Genomic DNA, 12,303 nt, shown 5'->3' with positions numbered 1-12,303 from the left:
TACATCAACAAGTAAGTGAAGACAACTTCATTGATGTCAATGCAAAATGTTCATCATATAGACATTTAGACCAACATAATGCAGATAAGGATAAGATTACATCTTATAGATTCATACCATTCATAACTTCATAACAAGTACAACAACACTACAAAGTCATGCATATGGACATAAACATAATCATACATATTAGGTCACATTCCTAGGACTTCCGAAGAAGCTACTTTTGCAATGCTAGATGGGTTAATTACTTTCACCTATCCTAAGTAACTTACCTTAAGTCCTCCTAGTAAGGATCCTATTCATTTACTTCCAATGTCCATTATACTTTAGGAAAACTATAGCCCTAACGAACACTAAGACCATGGGTGATATGCATGGAATTTGGTGTAGTGTAGCCTTACACCAATGGAAGGTGTTCCTACCAAGCCAACATAGAACATTAACAAATGCTAGCATACTAAGTGATATCACATTGTTATATACTATGTGGCAAGCATAGTTATGGAACTTGGAGGTACATGTGAAAACCCTCTTTATGCCAAAATTAGGCATTGTAGTTATTTACTTATGGAAACCCTATTTATGACTATTTACGCATTGTGGTAATCCACCTCATGAAATCTGTGGTGACGTACCTTCCAATATTGGAAAGGGACACACACTCCTATTCAAGTTAACTCGTTGTTAAGGAAGTTATCTTTACTTAAAAAGCCTTTTTTATCATTTATTTATAAAACATAGGCTTAGGAGATTCACTCCCCATATGATAAGATCATAGGTTATAATTCAGAAGTCCTTTCATCAACCTATATCATGTGAGAAAATCCTTTCACATGGACATAGCATATGTATTAGCACTACCTAGTTTAGGCTACACTTGAGGACACCTTTCAACGATCCAGTACCTACTAGATCATCATTCATGTGTGTGTATACATATTTGTGAGCAAACCTTTCACATAACACCTTGAAATACACATGTTCATATATCAATGCATAAGTCTATTGGTGTGACCATATGATCAATCATTTCATATAAACATATTAAGACACTATGCACATTCATACGTCATTATATCATATAATTAACGTCATATCATAGAAGACATATTCGTGAAATGCTCATTAATTCATATTCGTGTACATAGGAACAAAACGTAAGAACTATCCCATCAAGGTACACATGTGCAATGCATAGACAAAGTCCCATACCCTTTCCCATACTAGTATTCCCATAAAGTCATCCTAGTTAAGGAATACGTAACATAGTTCATAAACATATACTTTACATGCATAGTAGTAAAAACAAGTGAATGGGATAACTACCTTTCATTTACACACCATGACCTATACTACTTGTAACATGCATGTAAAATGAGTGTGTGCGTACATTGGTAAACATGATAACCTAATGCCTATCAGCAACTCATTTAGGCAGCCACTCTGGTAGACCATAATACTCTTTCAAGCATAAACCACACAACACACAAAAGCATCGGAGACAAGCCAACTTTATATTACACTTAAGACTCTTAATGTATGCTATTCATACATTCACATAGGGGTACATAGTTAAGGGATTATTAACCATTTAAACTCATCAATGGAAGTACCTGTAGTTTACCCTAACATGGATATATACATTCTTACACAATAGCCATACAGCCTAAATCACAACTAGAATAGGAAAGTAGGCATAAGCTTCACAGAGTATCATCAGAAGCACATATTCAAATATTCATCAATTTTCCTTCATGGTCATGGTCAACACATATATAGATTGACAATAAAGTTACACCTCCACGATAAGTCGACCACACCACATAATGTCATACAAGGCTTCATCAAAATTACTATAAAGAAATAGAGAAGTAGAAAAGTAGAGGAATTCTTACCAATCCTTTAGCTTTTTGTCATCATTGACCATTATTACTATTTTATCAATAAATCAAGTATAGGGCAGTATCTTAAGGTACCATAATCATTCATGAAGTTAAGCATAATCTACTACAAGGCCATGCTACAAACTAGTACAACATATCATTAACATGCTAGAATGTAGAAGGACATAGAGAATCAATCAATTTCAGTTGCATATATAATAGGTCATATTTTCATCAATAATATCAATCGAAGGCAGTATCTAATCATGTACTTAGTCATAGCAAAATCATGCTTAAAACACTTCAAGATCAAGCTACTATCACAGGCATTTAACTAACCATTCAATGTAGAGTAGAGAGAATAGGCCATCATGCTAATTTTCCTACATTATTAATCATCAATCATACATTACTAATAAACTACATGCTAGTAAGTATCTAACGTTATCATAATCTAGATGAGACACTACTACAATTGCAAATAAGGCCGAATTAACTACAAGCATGTTTCATATTAGGGATTCATTGAAGGTACTATTCAAATTGTCATGTGTTGATACATATTAAATTCATTACATATAATTACAAATTTTTCATTACGTTATAGGCAGCAGCTACAGACAATTAAGCATGATCAATTCATATAACAACTAACCTAACGTCAAGATCAAAAGTTAAAACTTCATGGACTAGAAGAACTTAGTTCATCTTATATCTACCCTTCTTCCCCTTGATCATACACGATAAATTCTTACAATAAAATGATTATATTACCCTTAAAGAGTAGATACAATAACCACAACATAATCAATATCCACTTTTTCATCAATTGAGGACCCACATTACAACGATCATAATGAAGACTAGGCTAGGCTTGTTCAAACCTTCATATATTGATCCACTAGTATTCTTAATCATAAATTAAACATCAATTCATGTAAATAACAGAACATATAACAACTTCAACGTAATAGAATCACAATTCGATCGATAAAAGGTCAAGATCAGAAAGCCCATACAAGGCTAAATGAATTTAAGGGAGGAGCATGAACTCATCATGCAACTGGATTAAAATCACATTCAAACCATTACATTAAAATAAATTTATCATGATTTAATCATTCAAAACGTTTTTGAGAAAGAACCCATGGCTAGATTGAAGAAAAAGAGGTTTGATCATGAAATTTTCTTTTATAACATTGATAAGAACTCTCTAAGTGAAAGGTTACTTAGATATGAAGGATCATCATACCTTTTTCTAGTTATAAATCTCAATAACTTGATGATTCATCCATGGAAATAAAAGATCCAAGCTGTTCTTGAGCTTCACCAACAATGGTGGTTTCTAGGGAGAATATTTTGAGGAAAAAGGTTTAATTTCGTGAGATAGGTTTTGGAATGGGTTCTTCACGTTTTATATGACTTATATATACTGAAAAGTATATAAATAAACCTATTATAATTAGGTTAGGACGTGGAGTGAATTTCCCATTCACCCCTTAAATAAAATAATGCACAAGGCTCCTTTTGCAGTCGACGATCGACGGACTGTATGTCAATCAACGGGCTGGCTGTGGCTTCCGTCGGTTGGTCCTTGGCATGGTATATGGTTTAAACTTTACCAATATATGTTATAAATCGACGATACCCCATGAACGGTCCTTTTTTCAACTAGCAAACCGTCGTTTGGTCCACCAATTGACGCTGCCAAGGCAGTGTCTCGACCAGCCTTGGATCCTTCTTCTGGGGACTTTTGCGGGTCCCTTTACAAGTCTTACACGGACGTTTCCAACATAATACGAACATTAACAATTTTTATATCTTCCATAATAGTTTCACCCGAAACAAAAACCTGCAACTCCTCAAAATAGGATAGCCCCATCAAGACACACATTCAGCGTCTTAAGGGCTATCTTTCAAACGCCTTGGACGTTCTTGGTCATTTGAACTCCAAACTTCTTGAACTCCATATACTAACATTAAAATCATCATATATCATTTTATGACTTCATAATCTCATGACATACAGTACATAAACACGTATAGACACATGAGGCACATAGGTGACTAGTCGTCGAACGTTTTGGACGTCCCTTGGCGTTCGACTTCCAAATTACTTCAAAATTTATATAATGACTCTAAACCATATTATAAGTAATTTTAGAATATTATAAACTTAACAAAAATATGTTAGGATCTAGAAACCCTAACTCATTTTATGGTCTTACATAACGTGAACTTAAGCACTACTTTTCATCCTCAAATGGATGGGCAAGCGGAGCATACTATCTAGACCTTAGAAGACATCTTGAGGTCTTTAATGAATGACTTTAAGGAAAATTTGGATGATAACATACCTCTGATAGATTTAGTTTACAATATGAGTTTTCATTCAAGCATATAGATTGCTCCATATGAAGCTCTTTATCAGAGAATATGCAGATCTCCTAATGGGTAGGTTCAAAGTTGGTGAGGCAGGGTTTATAGGACCAGATGTAGTTCACCAAACTATGAAAAAGGTGAAGGTGATTCAAGAAATATTGAAAACGACATATAGTCATAAAAAATCCTACACGTACTTTTGGAGAAGGCTATTTATGTTTGAAGTGGATAATTGGGTATACTTGAAGGTTTCACCCATGAATGGTTCTACAAGGTTTGTTAAGAAGGGGAAACTTAATACCTAGTATATTTGACCTTAAAACATAGCCAAAAGGATTGGCAATGTAGCTTATGAGTTCCACATTTCCATGTTAAAGAAATGCATGGGAGATCTTAAATTGATAATACCAACTAAAAATGTGGGGATTAAGTATCTTATCCTAATAAAAGATTTCGATTCATATTTTAGATCGACAAGTTTGCAAGTTGAGAACAAAGGAAGTTGCATCAGTCAAGGTCCTTTGGAGGAACCAATTTGTTGAAAAGGCTACTTGGGAAGCTGAAAGGGATATTAAAAGGACATATCCACATCTCTTTAAATCCAGAGAGAATGCATATCAAGGAAATAATTCTCTTATTAGTACTATATAAACTATCAGTAAGTATGTGGTTACTTGCTTTTGTTTGTAGAGTGTTGAAATTGATGTTACTATTCTTAGAATAGTGAAAGAAACTAAAAATATTTATTTTTTGAAAGGAAAGGAAAATCTGGAAAATTTCCTAAGTTAAGAAAATGAGGTTTGGTCATTTTCAAACGGCCATAACGCCTAGCTCTGGATACGTTAGAGGTAGTTGTTAATATGGTTGGAAATCTCTTGGAGAGATCTTAGAAGTGCCGTCAGGTTCGCACATTTTTTATATCGTATGAGTGAGATATTCCTATCGAAAGTTGGGTTGGTGAAGAGAGGAAAGATCCATTCCAGAATTAAGGAAGGGCAAACTAGTATTTTCAAATATTAATTACCTATTTCATTTTAGGGGTTTATTGGGGTAAAAAACTAAGTTTAGTTCAGTTTGGAAATGAAACTTTACCCTTAAGGATTTGAGAAAAGATAGAATAAGAAGTTAAAGGACCAAAAAAGTCAAGAATTCGCCAAGAATGTCAAGATTAGCGAGTAAAATTAATCAAGGTTAATCCCTATCAAGGTATCTGAGATCTTAGTGTTGGGTCAGTTCACCCAAACACTACACTTGTTTCAATTCGGTGATTTTTTATATGGATAAATGATAAAAGTTTTGTTCTTGAAGAACCTTGTTGAAATCTTGTTGAGTGAGTTGTTGAATGCCTAGTGTTTATTTGATTCGTGTTTCCAGGTAGTTTTTCAAGTTAAATTTAATCACTATTAGGGTGCTAATGATCCTAATTGTTTTGATAAAGAACCATGTAAATTTAGAGGATTTAGACATGAAAAACGAAGGAGAAATGTGAGAGATTATATGGGAAAGGGTTGAGGCGCCGTGCCTGCCAGAGCACTACAAAAGTTCTTCTGAACTTTGTCCTCTGGCACCTCGCACCAGCAACAGAAAGTTCTGAACTTTGAAGGATGGTGCTCCTCGCCTCTCACAGCGCAACGGATGCCAGTTCTGCCCATCCTTACCCACCTTTTCGTACTATTTCCAAAGTGATATACCCATGTTCCTTAGTTGATTCGAACACTCTAAAGTATATCTAAAAATCACGAAATTATCCATATTCATGAGATCATGAACCTTAAATGCATAATACAATTCAAGGAAATTTGTGATCAAAGTCAAACATGTTAAGAGTCAACTCATGAATTTAAGAAGCAAGTCAAAGAAAAATTGTTAAGAGTTCTCAAGGATCTTTAACAACTTTTTAACTTTATTTTAAGATTCAAGTTTCAATTTAAGTAAACTTTTGAGAGTAAAGAGTAAATTTGAAGTTCATTTCTTCAAAAGTACATGGGGACTAAATATTCCCAAAGAGATTTAAAATGTTTTAACATTCAAATAAGAAAGGAAAAGAAATTGAGACTTCTAAAAGAGCCTTCGGGCAAGTTTATAGGAAAGAGTAATAGCTTTATAAAACAAAGCAACCAGGGAAAATGTGATTTCCAAGATAGCTTTTGAACAATGTTTTTGAGCACTAATGTCATCACAAAAGGATTATGTTTTAAATATATAACAGTCAGTATATTTTTTTAGTAGTATTGAGCACCTAATTGGGTTCTAACATGAGTTTAGGTAACTCACATATCCATAAAACCATGAAGCCACCATGGGTAGAAAAGGGTCATACTTTTTAGATGAACCATTTTCATAGTATACTAATGGATCCATTAGCAAGTTCAAGTCTTATACCTTTGGTCGGGTATAGGATGCACTAGTAGGATGAGGTAGATAGTTGAATCATTACTATATCTCTTAAGTAGTTGTTGTCGGTTAGAGAAACTCCCACAGAAGTTAAATGTATTAATATATACTAATCAATTTTTTATTTTTTTATGTACATCCCAGATTTAATTGTATCCTTGTATATATTCACAGTTTATAACATGTTTTCAAATAGCTTTTCATTATATCGTACTTGATTTTAAATTGCTTTATACTGAAAGAAATAGTTATATTGAGTTATGTTATTTATAACTTGAGCAAAGCCAAGGTAAGTGTTCCTTCTTACTCTTTTCAAGATTAAGTTGTTTTAGCATTCAATCTCGCATACTCGTACATTCAATGTACTGACCAAGATTGTCTGCGTTGTCTTATGATGCAAACGCAAGTAACTAGGATCAGCTTCCGGTGTACCGTTAATCCACTAAGTAGCTCTGAGTCAGTTTAGTTGTTAGGATGATTGGGGTCATGTCCCAACATCTATATTTATTTTAGAGGCTTCATAGATATATAGTATTAGTTATTTTGTCTTATTCATATCAGTTTTCTACATTTAAGACCTAAGTTGTTGTTTTGGCTAATTGAATACTTTAATGTTATTTTCCTTTGGTTATTCCTCTTGTGTTTAACTCTTTCACTAAGTAAAGAAGCCAGGACAAGGGCATTGGGGCATGAAATGGTCTTCAAATGTCAGCCCCCCCCCAGGGTGTAGGCTCGGGGTGTGACATTTTTCCACTTTTTTCTCCCATTTTCTTTGAAATGTCTTCACCTTGCTCTTTTGCCTTCATTGCTGCACATTAACACTTTAACATAAGTTATGAGCTCCAAGTTTGAATTGAGGACACTAATTCCTTTAATAATAATCCCTAGATAATTAAAAATCCCTTACTCATTAGTGTCTCATGCTCGGTATACCTTAATCATATCATTTAGCAATAAAGCAACAATATCATATGGTTATCTCATTAATCTACCTTGGACTACTTGATCAATCACACCTATTATGATCAGATCAAGGCTGCATTATAAGTATTGCAACATTAGATTGCCTTGAACACCATTCGTTGGACATCACCAGAGTAATTTATATAACCTCAGCATGTCTCGTGTAGCAGTTTAAATCTAGGCTCCAACTTTAACTATCTTCGATGGTTGAAAGAATCTTTCGAAGAAGGAATAGTTATCTCTTACCAAAAAGTCATTCAATCATTTGGAAATTCTTCCAACCATATTGTAGCCTTTCCCGTTAAAGATAATGGGAAAAAACATAAATCTTATGTACTCTTAGTATATATTCTTGATGCGCAACGTCACTCTCCCAGTTGAAGAAGGTATCCAGCACCCAAGGTTTAACTAAAATTAATGTGCATGTCATTAAAATCACACATGTTACCATTTTGACCATTGCTACTATCGTTGTAACTCCAATGGTAAATCATTTTACAACCTGAAAATCAGCTAACAATACCAAGATCTAAATATACTACAAATAAACAAAACTAAAATATAATTTCTCAATTAGAATTCTCAACTCCACTCCCTGTCTGCGACAGTGTTTTTGGTAATGCTTAAATCACTCTTCAATAGTACTTATACAGTGAGCAGTGGTAGTAAATAAGTACCCTAATAAATAGTTGAGGTCAAATTCCACAAGGAATTGTTTATCGTGGAGAATATCTATCAAGAAATATTGTACTTCAAATTAGATCAATTGTAGTGGTAAGAACAAATGGGTGGATTATTCCACCAAATTAATATAAAGCCTTGGTTATCAGTTATCGCAATTATACTAAAATATCAAGAAAATCATGATTCAACAAGCAATCTAGGTGTGCGAGATTTTAAATCGATGTCACATAGGGGTAATTGTTTTGCTTTATAGTGATTAACATTAAGTAATAAGCTAGGTCATCTTCATCAATTCTAATCATATTTCAAGATCAAAGCATTTATGCATAAAATATCCTTATGATCTCATCTAAATACCAATCTATACATCCCAATACCTTACTTTCTTCTCCCTTTCAAAATAAAGGCAAATAGATCAAACCTATAAACCTATTTTCAAAAAAGCTACATGGATCAAACTCTAATTATCTCTTTGAAGAGTCAAAATGATATACAAAGTAGAAATTAAGTTTGAAACCTTAATCCATAAGTTATCTACTAGTTAATTAGATCAAATTCATGTATGAAAAATAAAAAAATAGAGCATAGCACAATACTCAATAAATATAATCAACACACATTCTAATTTTAAGCATCCCTAAATCTTAGAGTTTTAGCGATTATAAAAAGTACAGACATTATACCTACAATGAAATTAGCTATCGGTAACTTGAAACCAAAACTTTTTTGTTGAACTTTAATTTTCCACAATTTGATACCAAGTTGAATAACCCCAAAACCTATAGAACTGTTCTTTAAAGGTAAAGTTGTAAGTCCCCGATTACGCTAGTGTTTCTCCTGATCTCTCCAATCATCCTCATGATATTCATTCAAATGTTAATTTCCACTGGACCTTTGATACCTCGGACAAGAACCCCTCCCCCCCCTTTCGGTTGGTTTGACAAGAATTTTACATCACAATTTAACATGGCCTCAAATTGTGCATCATCAAGACTCACACGACTACTCGCATCAACTTATTCACAACTTAGGACCACCACCCATCAAATGTTTCATCAACAAGTTCATTTGGGTCATTCTCATGGCCATATTCTCATAACCTTCTTGGTTATTTTCCATTTGTTCGTTGGTTTGCATGAGATTTAAAGGAGACACTTGATCTTCCCTTGTATAAAATCTTGATTAATTTTGGCCATTTCATCAAGCAACATTGTTGCTATGTCAAATGGTTTTGTCATAATTCCATCCCGAATGAGTTGGTCGACAACACCTTTGTTGACAGTATTATGGATCCAGTAAAAATATTGGAATAGAACATTGTCCTGTAACCCATGGGTATGACATTGGAGAAGAAACTTTTGGAACCTCAACCACGTTTGATGGATGGTCTCACCATGAACCAGCTCAAAGTTCTAGATATTATCTCTCAACTTAAACATATTTGAGGTAGGGAAAAATATTTCATCAATCATTTCCATGAGATTCGCCAATGAATTGATAGATTTACTTAGTACTTCACTAAACCAATTTGGTTCTTCTGCCATAGGGAGGAGGTAAACAGACAGAGTTAGAGTGACTCTTGAGTTATGTTCTAAAAGAAAAACAGTCCACATTCATCTACAACATTTTGATTATTTTTATAAGGGTTCTCATGAGAAAGTCCCCCAAAAAGACCTTTTATTTGTAATAGTTAAAATATAGTACTGGTCTTATGAAAAGATGCATTGCCCGCAATTGAAGGCAATCAAATAGCATCGGCACTTACCAATTGATCAACATTAACTTCATGCAAGTTTCTGATTCATCATTGTTCCCATGTTGACCTGTATAACTCTTGTTCATACTTATTAATTCACGTGGTTAGCTAAATAATTAAATAAAATCAAATAAGAAAATTCTACTATAAAAAAATTGTTTTACAAAAACACTTTGATAAAAGAATTTCAAGCACCACTCCCCGCTAGCGACTCCATTTTAGATAACACTCTAATACTTTTTTTATTCAAACAGTAGGTGGTCACTACAAAGTATATACCCAACGATGAGTTGGGGTTTATCACACAAGGAGTTATATGGAAAACAACTAAAGTATGAAGTAAAGATGTGATCAAATATTTTTTGGAAATAAATTTTCCGCAACATCAAATAGATCATGATGTTTTAAGTATTAATATCAAGAGGGGAGGACTTCGTAACAATGTTTGAACAACAATGAGTAACACATGATTTGAACTATTAGAGGGAGAACCATAGGAGTGTGAGCTATCGAATACTAATTTTTCTTAAAGGGTATTATTAATTGCTTTAAGTTGTTGAATCTCAATGGTAGGATAGGTTCTGAACACAATAATTATCTCTCGATCAACTATCTTGTTTTGAGTGAGTTCCCTCAAATCTCAACAAGATAAACAATACGAAACATCCTAACTTGTTAATCAAATCCACTTTCTCAAGTTAGGTAGTAAAGATGGAAATCAACACAACCATCAATCATTCATTTTGTTCTATACCTCTTCCTTAAGAACTCATATAGAGATAACCTAAAATAGTATTAGCAACTTTTGATTATCAGTTACAACATGAATAAACAATTAACCATACCCACAAGCTAATTTATGTACCCTATTTACATGATCAAACTCCTAAGGGAAGGGTTTTCAGTTAACCATAGCAAAAATCAAGAAATCATTACCAAAAAAATCATCCATCTGAATGGTCAACCAACTTCGATGCATAATCCAAAAATTGAGAATAAAATTCAAAATCTTCAAATCTAAGATCCAACTCCCTCCAAGAATATTAGATACTAAAAGGTATGTAATATCTCTCAAAACTAGAGAATACAACGTACCAAAACTCCTCCTTCTCTTTTAAAAGTTTAACTTATATGTTTCCAAATAATTCTAAAAATTATAAGCACGATGTCCAATTGGTGGCATTAGTCGCAATCATTGAGAGACTCAGTGATCTCCCAAAGTGTACATCTTCTAACCTTTTAGCTTGACTCGTATATCAAATCTTTCTAAAACATGGCCATCTGGATCCTGATCGTCTATCAATACAAAGAGTCATTGAAGATTACTTTAACTAACCAAGTTGGATTGATCCATAGTCTACTTTGCTGGAAGATTAGGTAAGTTGCAAGGTCACTCGGCGAGTTGCAAAGTTGCTTTTGGGAGATCTGTTGTTTCATGATTATCAAATCATTATTCCGGTTCATGTGCCAATGATCTCGAGTAGTAGTCCAAGCCAAGCAAGGGTTAGGGTCAAGTACCAAGGGAGCGGTTTCAAAAATTTGTAGCCAAGTGCGAATCAATTTGAGTTAGGTACATGTAAATATATTTATGAATTAAAACATCATAAATAAAAGTATGGAACAAGTGTCAATTATCGAAAGGGGGTTTGCAATCAATTTTCAAATAAAACAAAAAATACATGAAAATAAAAGCATGGAGATGGTATTCTTGAGATGTGACAAGATTATGGGATAAGACAAACAACCGGGTAATTGTAATTAGTAGTAAAAAGTGGCATATTAGTGATTAAGGTAGAGTTTAGTGGGGCTAAACTCTCTCTTGAGTAATTTACCTTGAATTAAATTTTTTTCTCTCAAACAGTAATAATAAACAATAAGTAGAGCCCTCACATAAGTCCATTCACTCCCTCGAGCTGAATGTGTGGAAGAGGGTTTAAGATTCACTCTCTCGATTTTAAACCATGACAACCCACTACCTACACACCATAGATTTATTAGGTTTGGTTTCAAAGCCTCTCTCTCAAAAAATCCCAAAACACTAAGCTAAGATTTTATTTGCAACTACAACCCTTTAAATTTAACAGCAACTACTGAAAGAGATCACTTTTACACAACAAATAAATTATAAATTAGCAATAACCATCAATTGTTTCAAACCATTATCACTTAATGACACCCCAAAATGGGGTTTTAGCTAGACATATTAAAAGGAATTAAATCGATGCCAACAGATGTTTT

This window comes from Solanum lycopersicum, chromosome 6 (genome assembly GCF_036512215.1).
Source record: "Solanum lycopersicum chromosome 6, SLM_r2.1".
Classification (NCBI taxonomy): domain Eukaryota; kingdom Viridiplantae; phylum Streptophyta; class Magnoliopsida; order Solanales; family Solanaceae; genus Solanum; species Solanum lycopersicum.
The sequence above is the reverse complement of the archived record's forward strand: the minus strand, read 5'-3'. Positions refer to the sequence as shown.